Source organism: Euprymna scolopes, chromosome 36 (assembly GCF_053919585.1).
Source record: "Euprymna scolopes isolate OS-2025 chromosome 36, ASM5391958v1, whole genome shotgun sequence".
Lineage (NCBI taxonomy): Eukaryota > Metazoa > Mollusca > Cephalopoda > Sepiida > Sepiolidae > Euprymna > Euprymna scolopes.
In genome coordinates this window covers 69,161,444-69,188,043 of record NC_136517.1, presented here as the reverse complement: position 1 = coordinate 69,188,043, position 26,600 = coordinate 69,161,444, and the positions used below count along the sequence as shown (strand labels likewise).

Sequence of the window (26,600 nt, the reverse complement as noted above, 5' to 3'; positions counted from 1 at the left end):
CCCTAAATCCAAGTGAAAAGCCTCCTCTAGAAAAAAAATGGGTTAATTGCCCTAAAGTGTATAGAAATGATATTATTTTACATTAAATTAATATGTGAAACATTCCCACTATAACTTCTAAAATAACTTTTTTTTTTTGTTTTTATTTCTTCCAAGTTTTTCAGTGTTAAGTGTTTGCCTAAAAATGTAAAATTGCATACTTTGAGAAAGCAGTTATTTTGCAGGTGTTAATCTAATATAGAAAAGGGCAAAATGTTTGTATGTTTCACAAAAACTTTCGACAGATGCAACGAACACTAACAAAATTGGTATCGTTATAAAGATCAATCTATCGGACGACAAATATTGAAAAATTTGGCCAAAAAAAATTAATTCTTTGACCGTTAACTGGGACATTTTTTTGCAAAGGGGGGGGGGTCAGTTTTTCATCAACATTTTTGCAAAGTCATTCATGCCTCGACAGCTGAAATATTCTTTTCCTATTTTGTGTTACAGGTTTGAACCTGGCTAGTGAGGATAATTTTTTTTTTTTTTTTTTTGCGCTTGCATGGGTACTCGTTGCTGTTTAAATTTTTTTTTAGAGAGAGAAGTGATTGCTCAATAAGCCTTACTATACCACCTCTCCACATCTGGGCAACACTGGGTACCCATGCTAGTCTATAAAAGCGAAAATGTATGTATGTATGTTCGCTTTTCCTCGATGTCCACGAAAGGCTTCTTTCAAACAAGCGCTTGCTCGCTTCACAACTTTTTAAAACTTTTTATATCATCTATAAATTGTAATATCTACGAATTATCCACAGAGCTCACCTCTTTATTTAATTTTATTGACTTTCAAACGTTAATTATTCCACATTTCCCGCATCGGCACGCGTTACATTCGCTTTTCGGTATAAAAAAAGCGAATCTCGACTCTAATCACAGGCCCAGAGCCAGTTTGGTCAATGTCGACTTTGTCATATCAGACTGTAGCTTTCATTTCGCTCCTCCTAATAAACAGGGAGCGGCTTTTTAAAAACATTTATTCAAAACTGTCCCGCACAAAATAACTGCTGAATACCTATCACCGTCACATCAATCAAAAACGCGCACCTGTTTTTTTTTTTTTTAAAACACTTTACTATTTTCCAACTGCGCGTCGTCAACGCTTCGGCTTTTTTTTCACATACCCCGAAAAACACCCGGGCAACGCCGGGTACCCCACGCTGTACTGTAGCTTTCATTTCTCTCCTCCTAATAAACGGGGAGCGGGTTTTTAAAAACAAACAAACCGATTTATTCAAAACTGTCCCGCACAAAATCGTAACTGCTGAATACCTATCGCCGTCACGTCAATCAAAAACGCGCACCTGTTTTTTTTAAACACTTTACTATTTTCCAACTGCGCGTTATGAAGGCTTCGTTTTTTTTTTTTCACATTTTCGGGTTTTTTCACATACCCCGAAAAACACCCGGGCAACGCCGGGTACCCCTCGCTTGTCTATTATATAAAAGGGAAAATATGTGTTAGTTTGTGTGTGTTTGTATGTCTGCCAAAAACTTTTGACAGACGCACCAGACCATGAAAAAATTGGTACCGTTAGAAAGATCGATCTCTTGGGTGAAAAATATCTAAAAATTGGTCAGAAAAGATTGATACTCGACTGTTTTTTTGCAAGGTCATTTTTAGCGTTGACATTTTTGCAAAGTCAGACGTCTAGCGATTTCAAAGTACGTTTAAAATAGGAAAAGAATATTTCAGCTGTCGATGCATGAATGACTTCGCAAAAATGTTGATGAAAAACATCATAAGTCGCTGTCGTTGAGAGAGCTAGCACGTTTGCTTTTCGCCCCTTTTCACATTACAGATTCAAATAATATATTTTTTTGTTATAAAATTTGATAAGAATTGGTTAAGAATTTTTTATGTGTGCATCGATAGAAATGATAGGGAGTACCAATATTTGATTGTTTTTTTAGTGCTGTTTGTCTTGAGCAATGTGTGATGCCGTCATGTAAATTCATAACAAAAAATTTGTTTACAAAGTGGTTTACAGTAATAAAGTATACACTTATTTTTAATTATTTAGAAAATATCAGTTTTGGACTTTGAAAAAAAAAAGAATATATTTGGTAATGTTCAATTTTAGCATTGGAAAATTAAAAAAAAAACTGCATTTTAGCATCGAAAAAAAAAACGCAATTGAATTATCAAACAAAAAATTAAATAGAAGAAAGTTTCTTTGTATAAAAATAAATGAAAAACACATTTAAACGAGATAGAAATGTTTAATACAGCAAATAAAACACCCCAAAATGTTATCATTTTTACACATATTTATATTATATTCTGTCACTATTAATTAATAAACACTGAAAATTCCATCAAAATTCATTTATTTCCTGAATTTTGGTAAATTTTTAAGTGAGGAGGGGCGGAATCGGCAACTTTAAAACCGTCCTCCAACTTCTGAAACACTTTATTCAGGAACCCATTCTTAGCATTTATTTGTAACTATTTTGTACTTTCACCTAACAATTTTATAAAAAATTATAATTATATAGAAACCTATTCTAACATGAGGAGAGGAGTGTGTTTTGTAACTATACTATTTCACTTAACAATGTCATAAAAAAGGATATAAAACATGAATTTAACTTAGAAAAATTAAAATTACAAAAATAGCGCTGTAATTTTGTTTTATTTCATTAAAAATTTGTTTTTGTCTAATTTTAATTCAAACCGCTTCACTCGACACTATTTCTTAAGTAAAAAATGTGTTCAAATAAGTTAAAACATACAAACCACTTCTCCAGTGTAGTGAAAGAATAATTTATCTTGCCTATGATAACATTTTTGGGTTTACTTTACAGTCCATAGATGTATGAAAAATGGTCAAAAACCAAATATATAACAAATAAATGTTACCAAAGGCAAGATAATTTACTCTTCTCCATACTTCGATAAAGTTGTAAATGTGTATTCTGTTTGAAAACAAGTGTCGAGCATTACATGAGAACAAGGAAAAATAGCCGCAATGTCTCTTGAAATCTCTGAAGCCTTGATAATGACTTTAAAATAAAAAAAATATGCAATATAGTGGTAGAAACCAACCTGATAATTGGCATGCTATTAAACTTAAGCTATTAAAATGAAACTTAATTATGCTGATTAGTACTTGAATGCATTATAATTGTAATCTGTACAAAAATATTCATTTGACAGACAGCCAGATGTGCAACATTACAAGTGTAAAAAAAAAAAAAAAAAAAAAAGCGAAAAAATGTTCTAGTGGTTCCCAAACCTCCTTACTGTGAAATGCTCACTGAATGGGCTATGTTGTACATCAAAAGGATTTAACAGCAAGTGGAGAAGATGGGAGAAAAGCAATAGAAGCCACACTAGCGATCATAACAAAGAACGTAAGCCGTGGTTTGTATTTCAAACGTACTTAAAAGCAAAGTCAGTAGTTCATATCCGTACACAATTAAAACGATAATGAAAAAAATGGGCGTAAAAAAAAAACAATGGTCATCAAAAATAACAAACTTCAATGATGGGCACCATTGTTTTTTATCTTTCTATTTTACCAGTTCTCTCTGAATTTCCCATTAATTTTCTTTTTTCTAATGTTGGTGTGGGGATATCTTGTCATTTTGTAACAATACACATGAAAAAATTGAAATGGCATAAAATATTATCATATATGTGTATATAAAAAGCTTGATGAGAAAAAAATGTTTTTAAATTTTTAAAATCTAATTAAAATTAAGGAAGTTAGAACTAATTTTGTGCCTCACATGTTTGGATTTAAGACCATCTGCGTTTTATCACATTTTTTACACTACTTTTTCAGTAAAAATGTTATATCTTTGTTAAAACACAAGATTAAGCAATGAAATTTATCATATAAATGTATTTATGTACTAGGAATTAGAATATGCTACTGAAGATCTCCGGAAATTAATGGTTTCCAAATAATATGCAGTAAATGCACATAAATATGCTGCAATTCTTTATAAATGCCATGTATCTATCAAAAGAAAAGCAGTTAGAAAACTCAAAGCTGAATTGTAATGCATTTTATGTACAAAAAACTGAAATCTATTCGGTTAATGATAGTTAACGAAAATTATGTGTGAACATCCTGAAGACTCTATAGAAACAAATCAAAAACAATTTTAGAATTTAGAGTGGGGGTTTGTTTCACGTAATTTTAATGTAAAATAATTCACCATTTTGAGACCATTTTAGGATAGTTGACCAATTTATTTTTTTATAGGAGATAAATCATGCACTTTTCTTTAAAGAAGGATCTAGTTGTTTCTTTTAGACCAAGCATACACTCACACACGAGCCATCATAATTACGAGTTGACATATGCTAATGTTAATCAGGGCCCGTAGGTAATATGACAACTAGCTTGGTCTGGGGGCTGAATTTTTCGGGACTTGCCACACCGCTCAAGCGATAGTGTTAGCTGTATCACTGTGGGGTAGAAGTCATTCAAGCCAAAAGGAGAAAGATTAACACTTTGATGACTGGTATTTTGGATATACAATATTCACAGAAAACAGTCATACACTCTGATTCTTCACAAGTCTCAACTTAGCCTCTTATTATTCATGTCTGATCAACACCCCTTTGAGAAGTCTGGTGATTTTTAAGTTTTAGTGATTGACATGCAGGTCAGGCTCTCAGTGTCGTGATGTATAGTAAGGAGAGAACAGTGGTCTGAGTGATTTGTAAGTTCCGTATTAAACCTATGTCTGGGGGGTCAGACTTTCAGCAACATGCAGACTAGTGGAGAGTAAGCAAGGTTTGTCTGAGCAATTTAAAAGTTCAGTTATCAACCCGAAGTTAGTGGGTCAGTTTCTCAGCATAGTGGCATACAGTGGGGAGCAAAGGGGAGTCTCTTGACCCAGTCCAGTTGACTTCTGACTTTCTCTCTCTGTATCTTTGACTCTTATATTTGTGTTAAAAGGCATAATTTCTCCCCTCTCTTTTACCAATAGAATTTTACATGTATTATTGGTAATATTCTACAATTTCCAATTCTAGAGAATACATTATCAGATCATGAATCGCCAGTGGACTTTTCAGGTCACTTCTCTTTTTCTTCTACATCTATTTTTCTGCCTCTTACCATGAATGGGAGTTTTCTCCTCCACTTTTGTGGGCTAGCCCTCAAAAACACAAACACACTTTCTCAAAATGCTCTTTCATAAAATCCCTTTTCAAAGTTTCATCCCCCCCCCCCAAAAAAAAAGATTAATGGTGGTATTTTAATTAACTATTAAGGTTGTGGCTTGTGCGTGTGTGGTCCTTTCAGCTTTCTTGCTAAGCAATTTATCTTTGTTAAGAATTTGGTTTGCCCCTATGTCTCATTCTGTTTTCTACTATTGTTTTATTCTTGTTTCAATATCGGTCAAAGTTTTAATGTTCCTTGTCTGGATACAGCTCTCCTGACAAGACCACTTTGCCTAACAGGAGCCATCATTTGGCTGTTACAGACCTTTGAAAGGTGAATAACTGACTTTCTCAAATCTTTAGAAAAGGCACTCTATGACCAAATTTCATTTCTCAAATCTTCAAAAAGTGAATTTATCATGGAATCAATATTTCTCATCTTTTTTATTTTATTGGCCCGAATAAGCAACGAAGCCACATTCGGGAAGAAACAAGATCACTATCAATTTGGCGGAGGGGCTATCACTTCTAAGCAATTAACACATTCAACCCTTTTCTTTTCCACTGGTCTGACTTTCGGCAGCATATTAACTCTTTACATTGTTTTCCTTTTTTTTTTTTTTTTTTTAACCTGGCAATATTGTCACCTAAAGTACATTTACAACTAGAGTAAGAAAACGGGTAAATAAGAAAAAATTCTTTTCAATTATTTTAGGTTATTTTGATAAAATTTCAATGTAAACAAAATTTAATTTTTTATCTTTAAATTTTTTGAGTTCAAGTTATGTCACTAGGAACAATTTGAAAAAATGTGAGATAAAGATTTTTTTCATCTTTAAGAAAAAAATTACACGTCAACATGGTAGGCTTAATAGGGTTTTAAGTTGTCTTTCATAAAAAATATCCAAGTTGAAAACTTTAGTATATGAGATACTAAAAACATTAAAAAAATCTCTTGAATTATCTTTTTTTTGTAGAGAAATATCCCTTTTATAATCTGTTTGCAAAAATTGCTAAAATCGACACTTTTGTGCTTATTAAAAAAAATATTGATGCCTTGGGTTTTTATAAAACTTTCTGAAAAGTTGTAACTAACTGATTTCTATATAATTTTGTTTGTCTATACTTTGCGATAACTCTTTGATGTGCCCCAGGGACTCTTTTAGGGCTAATAAAACCCTCCATTTTTCGGACTATTTTACCATATTTGTCCAAAATTTTCTCTGTATGTTTATTTAGCAGTTTTGCATGGTGCTGAACTCAAATTTAAATATTTTAAGGCCTTGGGGACTTTTGGGGCTAAATGGGGGTGTGTGCAAATGATGGACTTAGTCATTTCTTTTTTTTCATGGTGCAGAACTCAAATTTACGTTAAGGCCTAAAACTGCAAGGCGGGGGCAAATGCGGAACTTGATAATTTTTATGCCTCGTTCACTGTGCATGCTTTACTTGTTTTCTTGTCTTTTTTTCTTTCTGGTTTCATCATTTCCTGTATGGTTCATCTTGGTGTCTCTCACCATCGTAATCAAACTTTCAAAGTTCATTTTTTTTTTTTTTCTACACAATCTTCTACACTTACCAGTTCTCGCCCGCTTTCATTCCTTTTCACATAGAGTTGGTCCATATCATCTTTTTGCTGCAATACATTGTGCATGGTTATTAGTTTCCTCATCTTGAACATTTGCTTAAATTATTTTTATTTATTTAGAATGAATTTCTTAAATTTCTTAAATATAATATTAAAACTTGAATTTAATTATTACGGTGTCATTTGATCATTAAATATTGCAAGTTTGGAAACGGTAAAAATAATTTTTTCTTCAAATAACTCAATAATTTGGACAAAACTTTCTTAGATTTAGTAAATGAAGCTTCATCTCTTTGTATTTTTAACACTTTGTACATATGATATCGCTTTACGTGATTTTCTACTGAAAAACTAGTCTTCAGCTTGTTATAAAAGTGTTTTTAAATGTTGGTGGGATGAAGCGTGTTTATCATTAGGTTGGCATGTTTTTCTCTATTCCTATTTTGCATCTCTATGATCACAACAACTTGTAACAAGAATAAAAAAGCATTGGAAATGCAAAAGGATATAGGGATGGTATGCCAAAAAGTATACAAACAAGATAGCTATGAATGGCTAGGCACATGGAAATAGAATTGCATCCAAAGTATAGCCCTATAGTTTTTCTCCAATCTTCATTCCGTGCCATCATTACGGTTGTAAAAAGCTATAGGGCTATACTTTGGATGCAATTCTATTTCCATGTGCCTAGCTATTCATAGCTATCTTGTTTGTATACTTTTTGGCATACCATCCCTATATCCTTTTGCATTTCCAATGCTTTTTTATTCTTGTTAATTAGTATTTTTACTTACAGTCTTATTTTTAAACTTACATTCATGATAGTATTGTCTTTTTTAGGAGGCGGCTCATTGCCGCCTCCATTAGTAGCAGGTCGCTTCCTGCTGGGTTTTAGGTCTTTGGGTTTTGGGCCTTAGGAGTTGCCTCTTGGTCCTCCATCGGTTCTATATTACATAGAGAGTGCTACCGCCTCTCTGATAAAACAGAGTATTATAAAGTTCTAAAATGTTCATACCTTCACTATTAAATTTTTCTTGGTTCATTCTTTGGCGTTTTGGCAAAGATTTGTCAGTTTTTGATATTTATATTTATAATAGTTTGTGCATGAGGCAGCTTTTTTCCCCTTGGGATCCCTGTTATACCGTGCTTTTGAGTCAGCACGTGAGGCAGCCTTCTTTTTTTCTGGTTCTTTGTTATAAAGAGCACGTGAGGCAGCTTTTTTTCCCTCGGAATCCCTGTTATACCGTGCTTTTGAGTCAGCACGTGAGGCAGCCTTCTTTTTTTCTGGTTCTTTGTTATAAAGAGCACGTGAGGCGGCCTTCTTTTTTTCTGGTTCTTTGTTATAAAGAGCACGTGAGGCGGCCTTCTTTTTTTCTGGTTCTTTGTTATAAAGAGCACGTGAGGCAGCCTTCTTTTTTTCTGGTTCTTTGTTATAAAGAGCACGTGAGGCAGCTTTTTTCTCCTCAGAATCCCTGTTATACCGTGCTTTTCAGTCAGCACGTGAGGCAGCCTTCTTTTTTTCTGGTTCTTTGTTATAAAGAGCATGTGAGGCAGTTTTTTTTTTCCCCTCGGGATCCCTGTTATACCATGCTTTTGAGTCAGCACGTGAGGCAGCCTTCTTTGCCTCAGGATTTGCATGATACTTAATTTTTATTATTTCAGCATTTTTCTGATAGTATTCTTTTTGCTCAGATAATACCTTGACTTTGTTTTTTTCATAGTCTATATTTCTCTGAGCTTTTTTACTACGTGCTGACTTTGGCATTTTTTATTAAATGTAAACATATAACACTTATGTGTATCTTACTATAATATCACTTATCTTATAGCAAGACAACTCTCGTAGAATTGAGATACTGCCCCGTCACCAATAGTTAAAGTGTGAAACGGTATATACACCAATAGTGTAGTTGTTATCTTTATATGAAGTCCTAATCAGTGACAGTGTGAGATTACTTGGTTAATTTATTGTAGTTTATTTTAGAAAACTTACTTGTTTTTATTAGTAGATTGTGTATAGTAGCCACCATATCTAGCGTATGTATGTGGTCAGATGCCTTTCCGGGGATAAGGCAAGTTTCAACAATAATTCACAGGAGAACAGTTTATGTCAGAGACGAGACGTCGAAGTGTAGCGAGTTGTTAGACGAACTCGACTCTTCATATGAAGAGGGTATTTAAGGTAAACAAGGAGGTCACGTAATGTGACGGAGTCCTTTTATTTCCTTCTTTCCTCTTCCTCTGTGTTGTACGGGTATGATCCGAATTTACGCACTTGTTTGAGCTAATTTATAATATATAATTTTCTTCCAAGAACTTCGGACGTCTTCGGATCCGTGACGGACGACGCGTATAAGTAATTTCCTCGGGAGTTACTTCCAGGGGGGTTTCTTCGGTTAGATCTTTATGGTCTATACTGTCATCTTGTGTGTTTTCTGTGTCACTGTGCTTGGAAGAGTCCGATTGTTCATCTATTGATGATTCGGATTCGACATGTATGGGACTATCTATTTCGTATTCACTTTCAGTATTGTTTTGATCAATGGTGTGGTAGTTAGGGTGTTGTTCAACTTTGATAATGTCAGACTTCTTCACTTTATATCTTTTTCCCCCGAAATTGTTTATCTGTAAACTTTTGTACAGTACAATACTAATCTTCAACTTCCATCACCATATATTTGTTGCGAGCATTGGTTTTAACTCTATCTTGGTATAGATAGACGATCTCTCCAACTTTAGTATCGGTTTTTATTTCGGTAGTTCTGCCTCGGCCCTTATATTTAGCTGAGGATTCATGTCTTTTTAATCTATTTCGGTGTTTCTCTTCAATCAGGCTTTTGTATTCTATTGGTAGTTTTTCTCCTGTGATTTGGTCTCTCATTGTCCAAATTTCTAGTGAAGAGTAGCCATTTTCTCTGAATCTGCTGTTCATATTGGAAATTATTATGGCCAATTCAGTGTCTGTTATTTTGCCACCATTTGGTTTCAATTTGCATAGTTCTGTATGGAATTCTGATATTGAACGTTCACTAATAGGGTTTTTGTTAATGTTCTTTATTTCTCCAACCTCTATTTTAATATGGAACGATTCCAGTGAACTATCGATGAGTAGGGCTTGAAATCCCGAAGCGCCATCGACCCTGATTTTTACTTCATCTCCTGACGGGGGACGGAATCTTGATATGGTGGTGATTAGGCCATCCTTAAGAGATTGACTGCTCTCCGATAGTAATAATGTTGCCTGTGTCAAGGAAGAAACATTTTCTCTAACTAATAATATCAGTTGTCCTTCACGTTTGATGACATCACTAGCGTACCAGCTCCCAATTTTGTCAGGTGGTTTTGTTGACGATTGATTTTTGAACTGACTTGGTACCTGCTTTAGTGATACGCAAGTGTGGCAACTATCTACGGTGCGATTGATGGCTTTATCTGTATCCAGCGCATAGAATCCCATATTAAAGATTTGTTTTAACTGATGTTTACTGGCGTGTTGGAGTTGTAAATGTAGAGCGACCAAAAGTCCATCTAATACCCCTTGGGGAATGACGATTCTTTGTCTAGCAGGCCGTAAGGCTTCTTCCCGCATAACTATGATTAACCCATCTGCAGGGGCTGATGAGAGTTTACAATGTTGTAAATACCTTTTAATTGTGGTTAACCCTTTCTTCTTTTTAGATGGAGTTCTGCCATCGCGTAGTAGCCGATATACTGGTTGTAAGTCTGGACAGTCTTGTTGAGCTTGAATCCACGTATTGCGAGTCATGTATGGGATAGGACAGTGACCAGCTAGTATGTCTTTTACGGTGACTTCTCTAACCACGGATTCCTCTAGGGCACTGATGAATTTACAGATTTGGCATTTTCCTTCGCAATGGATAGGATTTCGGCTGGCGTAATCCGATATATTATTTTTACCTGGTAAATGGGATAATTTGACAGGATATCGAGATATGACACTGAGGAACGTTGTGACTCTGGAGCTTGCGGAGAATGCGCCGCGTTGGAGTTTTTCATATGCTTGTACACAGGGTCGGCTATCCGTGAGTACTTCGGTGATGTTTTCTGATTGAATTATATATGGGCTGAAGTGTTTGATAGCCGACGCTATGCCTAGAGCTTCCAACTCACAAGCTAGCCAACCTGCTTGGTTGGATGTTTTACGAGCGTTGAATAGACCTGCGAGGTGGGGTTTGTTTCCTCTTAATACGAAAAGGGATGCCGCTAAGCCGGCAGAGGTTGTAGCTGCGTCCGTGATTATCTGTAGTTGGTCCTCTCTTCTAGGTAAGGTTAGGATTTTGGCTTGTTTAAGGTGTTCTTTGGCTTTGAGGAATGTGTCTTCCAGATCTGATGTCCATTTGATTCTGTCGTTTGACGAGCCCATTGCGCAGACTTTATCTAGAGGTGCTAAAAAATCTGAATGTTTAGGTATAACTTTACTTAGGAATTTGTAAGATCCTATGAATGATCTCATTTCTTTGATGGTTTCAGGGAGATTGCAGGCAGCCAAGGTATTTAGACGATGACTTGTAGCTTTGAGGGTTCCATTGGTCCATCGCCAACCCAGAATTTCTGTCGATGTTGGACAGCAAACCGTTTTAGATGGGGATAACTTCAAGTTATTCTTATGTAGTGTTTGTAATACTTCTTCCCATACGTTGTTAAGTTCCCGGGGTGTGTTGGCCCCGACATATAGGTCATCAGCCAATTTTACCACCGATCCTTTTATCATTAGATCGCCTAGGACTTTGGACATTAATTGTTCTAAAGCTGATTCAGAGCCTGGAAGACCCATCACCGCTCTGGTATAAACATATACACCACGGAATGGTGTACAGATGCCGACATATTTCATTGATGATTTGGCCAAGGGTATTTGAAAGTATGCTTGACTTAAGTCAGTTTTAATTAAGAATTTAAACTGAGCAATATGTCTTATGATGTCATCTACTTTGGGCATGAGAGCAGGTTGTGGTTTGGTGTGCTGGCTCAGTTCAGTGAATGCAGTCACTAACCGAAAGCCTCCTGAAGGTTTGGTAACAAGGAATGAAGGGTTTACATATTCCGCTGTGATGTTTATGTTTTCTGGGCGTACGAAGACACCTTGTTCGTATAGTTCATCAATCTTGGTTTGGAGTCGCTCTAGATTTGTCCGGTTATATAATGGAATGCGTCCCTTTTTTTGTGGTGGTAGAGATACGGCAACATTAATCCTGTGTTGGAAATTTCCTGATCTTCCATTGTAGCATCCGATTACCGGTGAAAATACCTGATTATATTTCTTATTTGTCGTGAAGAAGATGGTCTTTTCTTTCTGGCTAAGGATGTTCGAGGGGTCCACAGAAATTTCTGCTGACCTGTCCGTTTGTTTGGAATCATTGGTAAGAATTATTGGAGTCGGTTTCAAAGTATCACTGGATAGTGATAATTGGGTCGTGTGGCGTATCTGACATACTTGCTCATGGCGTTTGATGAGTATGGGTATGGTGGACTTGTTGGTGAGCGTTATATCATGATCCGGTTTCACTAGCTCACATTGGATCCATTCATCCTGATTGTTATTGTATCTAGGTTCTACTGAAACTATTTTATCCTGGTATTCAGGTGGTATCGATAAGGCAACGCTGGAACCAGGTAGTAGGCAGGTCTGTCGTGGGACGCGCAATATAGTTGCTGCTTTAACATTAGCGTGTCTTTTTATATTGAGGTATTTTATATTCAGGCTCTGAAATCACAGCAATCACCGGGGTAAACGTGGTTGGTGTTTGCGCGAAGGTAAACGTCATTCCTGTCCATAAATGGCATGCCACCCAGAATGGCACAGTTCAGGTCCTTAACTACAAGTCTGTCGAAGCGAAAGCAGTGGGCTTGATTTGTGATTGGACACCTTCTCGAAACATTGAAGTGTACTTCCCCTTCTATTTCCATGGGGGAGACACCGTCCGCCATGTTAGCTTTGTGGATGGTGGGCAGGATATTTAGTTTTAGACGTCTCGCCTCGCTTTTCCTAATTAAATTAGTTTCCGCACCGGTGTCCAGTATAATGATTGAGTTTTCTTTGTTTGTTTCTACTTCCATACACGGTGATGATACAATATCTACCTTGTTGATTTTGGGGTTCTGAGGTTGTTTAACTCGGACCATCCTACTGTTGGGTTCGTGGTACTCGAAGTCTTCGTCTTCTTCTTCAGATTCCGATAAGATTTCAATATCAGTAATTTTAGATCGAAGAAATCTTCTATCTGATGTTGGCATAAAAGGGCAGTTTTGGAAGTAGTGAGTCTCTGCACCTGGTCTGTTTGCTGCATCACAGAGGCAACATTTCGGTCTTTTTGTCAGGCGACCTCTCTGGTTTCCAGATCTTCTACTTCTGTTGATGGAAGAGTATGCTATATTCCCTTCTCTGTCCCCTATTTCTTGTAATAGGGATGGTATAGCATCACTGATCTCCGCCCTAATAGAATATAGAGTGGAGTCCCTTAGAGTGATCGCGAATCTTTGTTTAACAATGGATGGTAGTTCTCGATGGATTGCATCAAGCCAGATCATCACCGTGATGTTCTGTAATGTAGGGGTTAGGCATTCATCGTTTTCTAATTTTGATCCGCAATGTTTAATGGCTGAAGATTTTGTAATCAAGCTGTCTTCCATAAATGAGTAGCATCTTTCCCAGAGAGCCTCTCTTGTTTCATTGGCGCCACATTTAAATTTAAACATGTTCATTATGGTCGTACCGGATTTACGACAATCATAGTATTGACGGAGTCTATCAAAGATTTCGTCAATACTGTGCGCCTCTTCTTTTACGAAGGTACTACTAACAACAGGGGCATGGATGCTTATAAAGCCGAGTAGTACTTTTAGGTTAATGGCTTTTTTTTCCGCCGAGAATCTTTTCCCATTAACCTCTTGTTCATCGGTTATGAAGCCTCTATGGGGGATGCCACTTGCGACACTGCACCAGGTTTTAAGGTCCTCCAAATAGCGTTCGAATTTATCTTCATTTGAGATATGGTATAATAACTGCTCACACCAGGCTTCGAGCGAGCCTCTTGATTCGTGTTCAGTGAGGATTCTTTGTTTAGTGCTGAAGGCAGACATCCTTTTATTTTAATTTTAATTTAAAAGTTTCCAAATTAATCACCGTGAAATTGAACAAGTTGAAAAAATAGCCGTAGAAAACTTTAATCAAAGAACAGGGTGGAGACTTTTTTTTTTTTTTTTTTTTTACTCACTCAAAGGTGTGTTGTTATAAGAACAACAACATATAATTAAATTGACTATTGTAAAAATTCAATTTCTTTTAGAAAAAATAAACGAAAAATAAAAGTTCAAATTTCTAATAATTTTTGCTGTAATATGAGTGAGAGTAAAAATTGTTTTTTTTTTTTTTTGTTTTTTTTTTTTTTTTTTTGTAGAAAGTCTTACCGTACACCGACCCCTAGTCAATGGGCACTTATTTGCTTCCGTTTGTAAAACGTATTATTGAGGGAGGCTGAATTCTTTTGAATTTTTGGCCGCTGCCACCATGTATGTATGTGGTCAAATGCCTTTCCGGGGATAAGGCAGGTTTCAACAATAATTCACAGGAGAACAGTTTATGTCAGAGACGAGACGTCGAAGTGTAGCGAGTTGTTAGACGAACTCGACTCTTCATATGAAGAGGGTATTTAAGGTAAACAAGGAGGTCACGTGATGTGACGTAGTTATTTTTGTGGCTAGGGTTTGGATTTTGATTCTTTTTGGTCAGCTTCCAGTGAGTTCTTAGAAGATGACTTTCTTGCAGTTTCTTTTGCGGTTAATTTAACTTATTTCCTTTCTTAGAAGAACTGGTCTGATCTACTTTTCTTAGCGAGCGAAGAGATTCAGCTGCATTTAACAATGGTTGCTATAGTGTATTTTTTGCGCATGCGTGAGAATTTCAAGTTTCCTCCTTATTTTTCAATAGTTTGACAGTAGTCATGTGTCTTTCTGCCAAGAGCGACAGACGTCAGTGTTAGCCGTGATCGTCTAGAGGTTAGGACCCCACGTTGTGGCCGTGCTAACCTAGGTTCGAATCCTGGTCACAGCATTGACATTTTGTACATATTTGTACATATTTTATAGTCCAAAATCTGAAGAATTATTTGTTTTTATAACATTGTTTTTTGACGTCGTACTTGCTGATAGGTTACTCTTATAACAATTTTGATCAACTGAGATAAAGATTTCGTGGTTTCATTAACGCTGGTGGGTTACTGTTTAAAGAAAAAACCTTAACGTTCACCTCAAATATTCAGCGTCCAAGAAATATAGGCCACTGGCAAACTGGAACGTCTGTGAGCATCCGGTGTATTATTTGGAGCTGTCCCTTTTGAGAGAAGTTCCGTGTTCGAAGTGGTCTGTCTACATTGGGTATATAGTGTTTAAAACTTGTTATTACACATAATCTTATTTAATTATGGAGTTAGCTAAAAAGCGATGGGTCACTGCACTTCTCCATGTAAAGAGCAGTCGATTGATGCTTGAACTGTTGTCAGAGACCGTTCGTACACCGAGATACATTGTCTCAAAAGAAAGAAGAAAGAAGAACAATTGGCCATTTTTGTACCCTTTTTTTTTTTTTTGCTTTCTTTTGACATTTTAACCGACGTTCTGACACTCGCTGGATTCGTAAGACACTTCTCTGTAAGAATATGTGCTTTTTGAAACTTATAAGTTGATTTTAGTTGAGATTTGGATAGTTTTGTTTTGTAGGCGTATATAGGCGTGTACGGGCCATCCCTATATAGAGTGCTACCGCCTCTGATAATTGATCAGAATAGAGTGTACAGATATAAGCATGTTTAAAGAATTGATCATCTATTGGTATTTTGAAGTAATTATTATTAGGAAGAATATATTTTGTTAAAAAGTAAACCCAGTTGCATGAAAAAATAATATTTAATAAATATCTTTGCCTATTGGACGTTTATTTAAAATATAAATTTTTGTTTTAAAGAAAGACTATGTAAATCAGTATTTTTAATTAATTTAGCAGCTAATAAACTTACCAAAGTCAGGAATAATGAAATTATAATCCAGACAAAAGACTTTATCAAATGTCAGGTAGTCAACAGTAAAATTACTAAGAATTTTTTCCCCACTATTAGGATATATAAAAAATTTAAATAAGTAATTTAATATTTATGCTAAACACATTTTTTCCTGAAAGTTGTTATAGATAGTAGGCTTCTTTTTATTAAGAACATGAGCAGTTGAAACTGAAGCTGATTAGTGAAAAATGGTTCAATGTTAAGAAAATTCTAAGCTAGAATAAGTATTATTTGAAAAAAATGAAAGCAAAATACAATATTTTATTGTAAAGGACATGTTTGAGAGAAAAAAAAAATCAACTAATCGGACATCAGACATTAGATTCTTCAGAACAATGTTAGTCACCCAGCTGGCCAAGCATTTTGGTCAGGGCTGTTTCACAGATGAAGGTGAAGCTCCAAACAAGTCTGCCACAGAAATAGCAAGAAAGAGTCGGCAGAAATATACTGAGACCTTCCAAAGGATGAACCTTAAAGAGTGAGACCAACATCAGCGTGCAAAGTATTTTTTGGTGGAACTCTCTCAGGAATACAAAGACAAGCTTCCTTGGACTGGCTCAAGAGGGGATCCCTCCACCATGATCAGGAAAGGGCTGCTCAAGACCAGGGATTGATGACCAATGCATTCAAGAAGATGGCAGGTATCAGTAATGACAACAAATGCAGGTTCTGCCATACAGAATTTGAAAGTGTGAGTCATCTGATATCAAGTTGTAAAGTTCTTTTGGGGGACGGCTACTACACAGCGAGACATGATGGAGTATGTAAGTACCTTCACTGGACCATCTGTAAAAAAATAAACATCCACAGCAGCAAGTTCTGGGAACATCAACCTGAAAGAACAGTTTGAAATGACTTATATACCATATATTATGACCATGTAATCCCTACAACCACCTACCTTGAAAATGCTGCTGTAAAACTGACATAGTTATATGGAATAAGTCGGAGAGAGTTTCAACCTTGGTTGAAGTGAGTGTCCCTAATGATGGAGATCTGAACAGAGCTGAAAGTGAGAAACAGACCAAATATCAAGGTCTCATGTATGATATGAAAAGAAACTGGAATCTTAAGGAGATATCAATCACACCAGTTATTATAGGTGCTACAGAACTTATGAAGAAGAACCTGAAGTCCTACCTAACTAATATTCCTGGTGAACCAAGTGCAAAATAGATCCAGACAATTGCACTTAAGGGAACAGCGAGGATACTAAAAAGAGCTCTCGGTTGATTTCAATAAAAAGCAGGGCAATGTTGGCAGCTGGTTTGGCTGCCCCATACCCAGCATTACAATCTTCGAAGGAAGAAAAAAAAAATCGATGACAAATTTGAGAAACTAACTTCACTTTTGTAAATAACCATACTACATAATTGTTTGGAAACTGTAAAAATGAGTTTTGCTTTAAATGATTCAGTAACAAATTTATCTTTTAAATTTATTAAAAATACATAAAATTTCATCAAAATGAATTTTTAATTTTTTTAATTGGAGGGATTTAAAAAATATTAAAAAATTGACTTTTATACCAAAATATAAGCATCTTGCTTGCATTTAGTCAAACAAGGTCTGATGGACTCGGGAGCAACAGTTTAAAATTTATATTTACTTTTAAAAAATTTTTGTTAGCTTTACTAATGAATTTAAAAAAATCAAATATCTTATTAATTTATTTTTAGTTTTAGTTTTTTAATGATGTTAATGAAGCAGGTTCACAACCCAGTTTGAATTATGGATCACATATTTTTCTGACTTATTTGAACAAGGATAACTTCCCTACTAAATACAACTGTACCAATACCCTGTGCCACTGAGTTGAGAAGATATAGTTTGAGTGCAATATTCTTTTACTTAATAATTAATACAATGAAAATTGACAGCTTTTGCAGATATTGGATAAGTAACTTTAAAACTCAAAACTGCAAACAGTCAAATAATATCTATTATACTAGCAAAGATACCTGCACTTTGCTGTACATGCGAGCATTCAACAAAGTCTTGACCTTGAAAAATAGTGTGCACCATCCTTAGGTAGGAGACCATCATCATATCAGGTTTGGTCATGATCGGTCCAGTGGCGTGGGCTGTAAGAGAGTATACATACATAGGCTATGACCTTAACCTTTACCTTGGAAAATGGTGTGCACCATCCCTCAAGATTGGTCTACTAGTGTTGGCTGTAGAATTTTACACCCACACACATGAACTCTACTACTTTATATATCTATAATATAAAGCTGAATGTCTCTGTGTCTGGTCACGAATAGGCTCCTATATGGTTGACTATTTAAAAAAAACTGATTACATATAATAATAGAAGATGTATTGAGACACAGGAATGGGTATGTTTGATCTGGCAGAACGGTGGTTCATTAAAATTGTGGGGTCTGCGTTCGCGCCTGGTCCACAAAGTATGGGAGTAAAAAATTTAAAAATGAAAAAAAGAACGTTTACAAGTGTTTTTGATATAGATGTACATAATAATACTTTGATAAGTATGTTTTAACTTAAATAGGGATGGTATAATAAAATTTTGGGGTCTGCGTTCACGCCTGGCCTCCAAAGAATAGAAATAGGCACAAACTTTAATAAAGACTTTTCATATCTATCTGCGTAAGTATACTTTGATAATTATGTTTCAGTTTGAATAAATATGTTATAATTATGGGGTGTTCGTTCGCGCCTGACCTCCATAGAATGGAAATATGTCACAAAGTTTAACAAGGTTTTTTTAATATAGATCCACAGAATATTGTGATAAGTGTTTCAGTGTGAACAGGTATGGTATAATAAATTATGGGGTTTATCTATTTTATTTTTACTTTCATCATATTTTGCTTTGGTTTTGATACCCCCAAATTCGAAGCTATCTCTTTACAACCCTTCCTTTTCATAACCTATCATGCTTTCATAAATCAGAGTCCATTTTCTGTCGGATGTTTTTGAACCCAGTCAACGACGAGTACTTTTGCTAGTATATATATATATATATATATGTAGTGTGTGTTCAGTAAACTGCTTTAAAGCTTCACTGCTCACTCATTTTGCGACCAAATTTAAAACAATTTTTGTTGTTCATAGGTTAACTTCTCAGCTATATATTAAAACAAAAATTATAATAAAATTATTGGTGTTCAAAAGTCTTCAGAATTAGGAAGGAACGTGAGAAACGATTTCTTCTGATTGGCTGTTGGTTACCATAGCAACTTTTTCGATGTTGATACCTTCATAAATCATAGCAGGAATGTCGCTCACATGCCATCTTATTTGGGTTATATAGAGTTAACAAAAGTGATCTTTACCTAGCATTACAAGCGTATGCTGTATTTTCGTGGACATCGTCAATATTACAATAGAAAACTGTTTTTCTGCTTTCGTCTTATTAGATTAGTCATTTTTTTATTCTGAGTTTGTAAATTTAAAAAAATTATTTTCAAGTTTTTCAAATTTGATTTCCAAAATGTTAAAACTTCTTAAAAATATCAGAAGAAAAACAAGCGTAATGCAAACAAAAAAAAAAGAAAAGAAAACGCGAACGTGATGGAAAAAAAAATATGAACGTAATGCAAAACGAATGATGTAAAAATTTCTTTAAAAAAATCTGAAAAATAAAAACAAAAAAAACAACATACCAAGATGGCCTGCAGCGATAACATAAGAAATGACATTGCTTAATATCTGGAAAACTACTTATTTGCAGAAAATTTAAATGCGATATTCGTTTTCAGTGTACCCTAAAACCTATAAAAGTAATCATTTTAAATGTTAAGGTGGAAAAAAGATAAAAAAATTACCGTTTATTTCTTTGTTTACATAGTTGAATTTTCAGTAAAACAACAGAATAGGAATGACGAAAATTACCATCAACTCGTGAATATATAGTTGTTGCTTATCAGGATTCCTGGTATTCTGGTATTGTGAAAGTTACATTGAGGATTCATGTAGATTACAATTTATGGTTGCATCTCAGAAAATAGTGGTATATTTTGGGCCAGATAGAAAGGATTTACAAAATTGAAAATTGGACTGGTCCCAAAATGCATAAGTTCTGGTTGACTATGGGAATTTCCATCTTTTACAGAAATCCAAAGTATATATGAAAAATTTTCTTTGATTTATTTCTGAGATTAATTCATATCTACTCAATTTTTTTTTTCTTTGAGGGAAGTAGTAAATACCGGTAATTAATACTCTTTAGGCATTCAATGGCTACATCCCAGATTAAGCTCTCCTTTGGTGGGGAGGCAGGTAAATACCTACTCTCAATAAAGCTATAAAGCAGTATAATACTTAGTTTTGTTCATAAATAGACACCCACTGTATGATACCATGCGCCAGTTTAAAAAAAATTGAAATTTGTACATCTGAATTTATAATTCATGGCTTATGGTAAAGAAATGCATCAAATTTGACTGCATAATCAGAAAGAACAAACAATTTTACATAAGAGTGCCAAGTTTCATGAGAATAGCTTAAAAAATAAATGGTGGTAAAATTACCGAATTTCTTGAAATGTCTGTAAATGTCTGTAATTTAGCCCACTTTTTCTAAAGAAAAATGTCTACGGAAAAGCCTAAATTTTGGCACTTAAAATTCTCATAACTTTTGAACTACTAATGGTATTTGCATAATTCGAACGGTTTTAAGCCTATTTTACATAGCTCTTTTCATGCAAGTTGATAAAATAACAATTATCTAAAAAGAAAAAATCAACTTGTAATGCTAAGTTTAATGGCATTTCGCAGTTCAACGTGTTCTCTCATTTTGCTCAGTTTTTATATGTTAGTAGTCTGGTGCGTCTGCCAAATTTATGGCAGTTGTGACATCACAAATGGTTTTGTATAAAAACTTCTACTTTTTCTCATAAATAACCAATTTTTATTTCAGTAGGAGGTTGGGGTTGTTGAATTTTATGGTGTAGGTGTTTGTTGGAATTATTTATTTTTTTATTGTTACTCTTTGGACGTCTATGATGCCTCGTTTCTTTGGGTTACTTTTAATTTAATCTGGCAAACAAAGTGAGAGTTCTGGGCTTTTTATCACGCCCTTTGAGGAGTTGAGGGTGTTGTGAGGGTAAACCTTTATTTTAAGGTTGTTGATCTGCTTTTCGTTTGAGTCTGGAATATATAGGGTCTTTTTTTATTGGATGCCATTAATAAATTTCTTTTTTATGTTTCATCTTCCTTGCCTGCCACCCCATCGGAACCCATCAGTGACAGATATTAGGGGAGAAATCCTATTATCCCAGGGATACAAGCAAGGTATACTCTCGCTAGTAGGGGGCTGTTAGCATTTCGGGTTTTCTTTGTTTTTTTTACCCTTTCTTTTAATGAAAACTTCAGTTTTAATCCCTTCCTATAACAGCTTTTCCATACGAGTAGATTGACCCTTGCCACCGCCTTCTGATACTTATGCTCTATCTCTTGTTTGTTAGTAAAAGTCAGGCGATTTTCGGATGTGTCTAATGGTTCATTTTGTCTGAAGTAGATTGGTTTTATTTAAGTATTAGGGCTTGCCATGACTGACTGATTAGTCAGATCAAGCCCTTACAACCGCCTGTCTATCCAAAGTAAGAGCTGAAATAATGTGTTGTGGTGCATAAACTGCTATGCACCCAGGTCTAGGACAGCTTAATCACCAAAAGTGTAAATCTTAAAGCGTTACAGGTAGCAATCCACAGCCAACTGGTTGCCCTATTGACGGATTTTTACCCTTTGCAGGGGGGGGGGGCAGTCAGCTTATTCTGGTGCCCTACCCACAGGGAGAGGGGAAAAAAAAATTTTTATACTTCGAGTTGTTTACACTTTTTTTTATATTTATTCATGTTTATTGATTTTGTAAAATAATCACTTGTAGCAGATTTTGTTGTTTTCGTTCCTGGTCCAGTAGAACATGATTTAGCTCTGCAAGGTTTATAATATTCTTGATTGATGTGTTTTATGTTAAGAAGTCAGTAGTGAAGTGGGGGGTGTGGTAAAAGAGGGAGGGAGGGGACTTTTGTCTTTGTTTTGGACTTTGCAGAACATGATTTAATTGTGCAAATAGTTAAAAGAAAAACAAAAAGCTGTTAATATGGGTGCATTTGAGTTGGGGAGTCATCTTCTGACAGCCTGATCTGGTTGCACCAGTTTGTCATATGAAGTAACAAAAAGATCACCTACTGAAAAGCAAGCATTTATTTCCATTCATTATATGATAATAACTAGTGGTGGGACGATTAATCGGAATCGTTAATCGTAAGAATCGTGTATTTTGGGAGGTATCGGAATCGGAATCGCATCGTTAAAAATACCTTAATTTTCCGATTCCTTCATTACGATTCTTTTAGACTGATGTTGAAAAAAAGAAAAAAATTTCCTGATATTTCTAACTGCAAGAGAGAAATGTAGCATGTTATAAAAAGAAACCAAAGAAATTCATTATTAACAGGGCAATGCTTAGTGCCCCTCCCTTACAAGGTTCATTCATTCAGATCTATTGTAATCAAAACTACAAAAGAGTTAACTTGAAAAGAAGTATGCAGGGCTCTACATTGCGAGTAAAAATAAAAAAAACGCTTATCTTTTTGGCGATTGTTTTTTTTTACTGACAAATCTAATACTGAATGAAAATGCTTTTTCAACTTATATTTTCTTAAAATAAAACGAGCAAAGTCAAATTATTTAAACAGTAAACGGTTTAATAGAACAATGTACTTTTTTTTCTTTTTTTAAAAGAAGGCTTTTGAAAGAAATATCTCTAAAATGAAATTGATCACGTATTATTTCGCAAAGTTTTGACAGTTGTCGGCTTCTTTTGATGTTTCCAAAAAATCGACCCCATACCTATCTCTTCCAAACCTAAAGTTATTAAATAACCCCTTCGTTAATTCAAGGGTAATTAATTCAATTCAGTCAAGTTTTTTTTTTTTAATTTCATTGAAATAAAATCCATTTTTTAAATTTTTTTCTCCAGAAAGATAAAACCCTGAATTTGATTATATTAAAAGCAGAATAATATAATCTTTTTTCTAGAATTTTAAATTGAAAATTAAAAGTGTTTTGCGCAGTTTTTTGCTGAACGAAAAAGAAATTAATATATATATTTTTAAAAGGTTTTGTAATCAATTAATTTTTATGTCTAAATAATATTTACGATTAATTAAATAATTTCATTTTAAAAAGTATTTATGAATAGAATTTTGCTTAAGACTTATAGTTTAGCAATATTGAACCGCATCAACCATGTGTGAATTGAACACAGTCAACCAAAAAAAAAAAATTCAAAAGAAAATGCATATTTGCATTTCATTATGTAAACTTTTATACATTGGTTTCAAAAATTAAATTCTATAAGTTTTTTTTGTTAACTACCGGTTGGTACAATTTACCGCCCCATCCCTTTATATTTTTTTTCTTTTTGTCTTTTTTAGCGGATTTTTTTTTTTTTTTTTACACAGTGATCACCACTTATCAAGGCCCGGAAGCCACTCAGGGATAAGGGTTATTGCAAGTACATTGCGTTAGTGTGGAGATTTGATGAAGTGTTTAATTAGGGGGGGGGGCGGTTCATTAGGTATTTGTTAACATTGGACTTGAAGACATCCAAGTTGTAGTCCGGAGGGAAGCAGGAAGACGGAACAGAGTTCCACAGGTGTGCAGTTCTAAGAAAGAAGCTTTGTTCATGGAATCCGCATTTTGATTTAGGCACAGATATAGAGTGGGGGAAATTTTTCACAGTGGATTCAGCTAGACGGGTGTTTTTCGTGAAAGATTGGCGAGGGGGGACCAGGGATTGGAGTTCAGACGAGCACCTGCCATGAAAATAATGATCAAACAAGGATAGGCTCGCAACGTCTCTTCTGTGGGAGAGAGGTTGCAGGGTAGAGAAAAGAGCATCCCCCACTAAACCACGAAGTCTATTTTGTACTCTGTCAAGGCATGATAGGCTGTTTTTGGCAGCTCCTGCCCAGATATGGCAACAGTATTCCATCCTTGGACATACTTGGCTTTTATATAGATAGAGAATTGCATCAGTAGTGAGATATCTTCTGCAGACTTGATGTACGTGTTCCATTTCAGATCAGGAGTAAAGGTCAAACCCAGAAGCTTGTCAAAACACGGGGCCTCACCCAGACGAGAGCCATCCATCACAATTGATGCCAGCTGAGGATCAGAGCATTGATGATGTAAGGATAGGAGTTTGGTTTTGGATGCATTAAAGGTAACCAGCCACATCTTCCCCCACTGAACCACGCGCTCGAGATCAGAAGAGAGAGAATCCGAGAGAACTTTGTCATTTACAGCCTTTGATGTGTTGCCGTAGATGGTCGTGTCATCAGCATAGATGTCAACGAATGATTTAAGTATGTGTTTAGGGAGGTCATTGATGTAGATCAGGAAGAGAGTTGGGCCCAGGATTGACCCCTGAGGGACTCCAGCATTTATATTGCAGGCCTCCGATTTTTGTCCATCTACCACTACTCTTATGAGCCTATCGGAGAGAAATGATTTAATGATAGAGAAAACATTTCCAGTTATACCGTAGCTGGAAATCTTGTGAAGTAGACCCTTATGCCATACCTTGTCGAAGGCCTTTGATATGTCAAGAGCAATTGCCCTAGAAAGGAAGCCTTTATCAAGAGATTCACTAATCCTGTGGGATATAACCGTCAGCACATCTGCGGTAGATCTTACAGAGCGGAAACCATATTGTGTGTCACTAAGAAGGTTATTCTTGCTGAGGTGGTTGACTATTTCTCTATTTAATATGGATTCCAGCAACTTACTCATAACACACAGGAGACTTATTGGTCTGTACTGAGAGGGAGAGGACTTATCACCTGAATTCTTAAACACAGGGCAAACTGATGAGGTCTTCTAGGGGGTCGGAAAGCACTTCTCCTTAAGGCAGCGCTTAAATAGTTTCGTAAGTATGGGAGCAAGTTCTGGTTGAAGCTTTTTTAACACTATAATTGGGATGCCATCAGGGCCAGTTGCCTTACTAGAATCTAGGTTCTTGATTAGCTTGGCGACCTCATGCACGGATATTTGTATGTTACCTAGCTTGTTCTGTGTTGTAGGAGGAAATATGGGGAGTTGATGGCCTTCGTCGCATAGGGTAGAATTAGCTGCAAAGTTCTTTGCAAATAGTTTGGCCCTGTCTGACGCTGACTAGATGACCTCTGGTCCATTGATAATGGTTGGGATAGAACGCACAACGCCAAAGTCCAAAAAAAGTCTTCCATGGAAACTTTTTGAAGTTGATGAAGATGATGAGTTGAAAGCCATTTGCAAAGTCTGTCAAATTAAAATATCGCGAGGAATAAAACCATCTTACATGACCACAACCAACATGTTAAAACATTTAACTATGATGCATCCAAATAAATTGGAGGAGCAAAATAAAAAAGAAAAGAACAAAAAATTACCAACTAGTCACTCCGAGCAGTTTTATTAGTGAGGGTCGAAATCGCAGTGTCTTTTTTTTTTTTTTTTTTTTTTGCCTACGTCACCATCTAGGTGTCACCAATTTTTTTAACCCTCCTTAACTTCAAAGAGTAAATACAATATATACAACTAAAAAAATAATTTTTAAAAATGCTGATTCTATTCATGAAAAATTCTTTTAACTAGAAATTAAAACTTAGGTAAAGATAGCTGACTGACAGCAACAGGAGCACTGGTTAACTACTGAACCACGTGGAAAGGTGTGGGGGGGAGGAAAAAAAGGAAATTAAATGATAATAAATTATGATAACCGTCTTTGAAAGGCACTAAACTCCTAAAATTTACTTCTTTAAAATTTTAGGCGGCACTCCCCGGCGATTTTAAAGCACTCTCTCTCTCTCTCAAAAAAAAAAAAAAAAAAGATTTAATTTTTAAGTTTGGGAAAGATATATTTATTATAACCGAATTCTTGTATGAAGACTGGATCTACATTATTGGACGTTAATTTGTGAGATAAGTAATTTTTCAATGTTTAATATGTTTTTAAAGTTTCAATTATCAATTAAATTTTTTTAATTGCGTTTATTTTTCAATTTATTTTAAAAAAAACAGGGTTTTAAATGTATTTTTCAAGGTAACAAGCTTCGAAAGAAGTCTAATAAAAAAAAATCACTTAATTTTTAATTTCGACAGCCCTGAGAATTTAATTATTAAAAAAATATTGAAATGTGACATTTTTTTTATTTAACATTTCTGTTAGTTCAATTAATTTTCTTTCAATAATTCATTTCACTCAACAAACTTCACCATTTTTTTTTTATCGTTTTCTGTAATTTTGGTAATTATGTTTGCTCAATTTTATCTAGTATTTCATTTGTTTTTTATAGTGGTATCATTTTTATATGTGTTCCTTTGATATACCCTATTTCAAAATTAGTTTGGCTAAACTTATTCTTCACGTTAGAAACAACGTGTAAAAGCAATGAAAAAGTAAGAAAAAATAATAGGTGTTAGCTACTCCTTGTGAATTATGGAGGTCTGAAGAACTGCCGTCACAAATACAACTATCAATAGCCAAACAAAAAATCGTTTTTGAAATTCCTTTAATTGTAACTTTTCGCTATACCTACCTTTTTGGTATAAAACACAAAAACTTTCGATTAATGGTATTTCTCATATATGGTCGTTAACTTTGAAAAGGTTATTTTGTATCTACGGCGCCATGTCATATGGTATATTGTTTTTTTTTTTTCATTACGCACGTTCACTTATAAATTATTAAATTAAATATTTATCTTTTTTATATTTAATTAGTATATATTTTCTTTCTCTTCCGCTAT

General features: G+C 35.0%; 1 protein-coding gene across 2 annotated transcripts in view; it reads left to right on the top strand.

The window, feature by feature from the left end:
* Window positions 1-26,600, top strand: part of LOC145260567 (calcineurin-binding protein cabin-1-like) — a 567,854-nt gene that overhangs the window by 13,870 nt on the left and 527,384 nt on the right. The window lies entirely within an intron of this gene.